Consider the following 350-nt stretch of genomic DNA (forward strand, 5'->3'; position numbering starts at 1 on the left):
AGGATACTTCTGCGATTCTGCCAACTGGGGCACGCGTCTAGAAGTCTCCGAAGGTCCAGGTCCATCCAACTTCGTCAAAGCCTCTCCAAGGAGGTTTAATGTCACCTCAAGTTTTTTATATACCAACTGATCCTCCTTGTTGGACCATGTATCTTCAGAATTGGAAGCTATTTTCAATTTAGCTTTCTGAACTTGGGTAGTAATATCCTTAACATCGTCAGAAGCAAGACCAATAATCTTCTTCTTCTTGGAAGTTTACTTCTTCTCAACCTTCACAGATTCCTTCCTCACCACCCTTTGAACTGGAAATTCATCTTGTGATGTCTGCTTCATCTCAACAATCCATGACT

This window comes from Camelina sativa, chromosome 6, assembly GCF_000633955.1.
Source record: "Camelina sativa cultivar DH55 chromosome 6, Cs, whole genome shotgun sequence".
Lineage (NCBI taxonomy): Eukaryota > Viridiplantae > Streptophyta > Magnoliopsida > Brassicales > Brassicaceae > Camelina > Camelina sativa.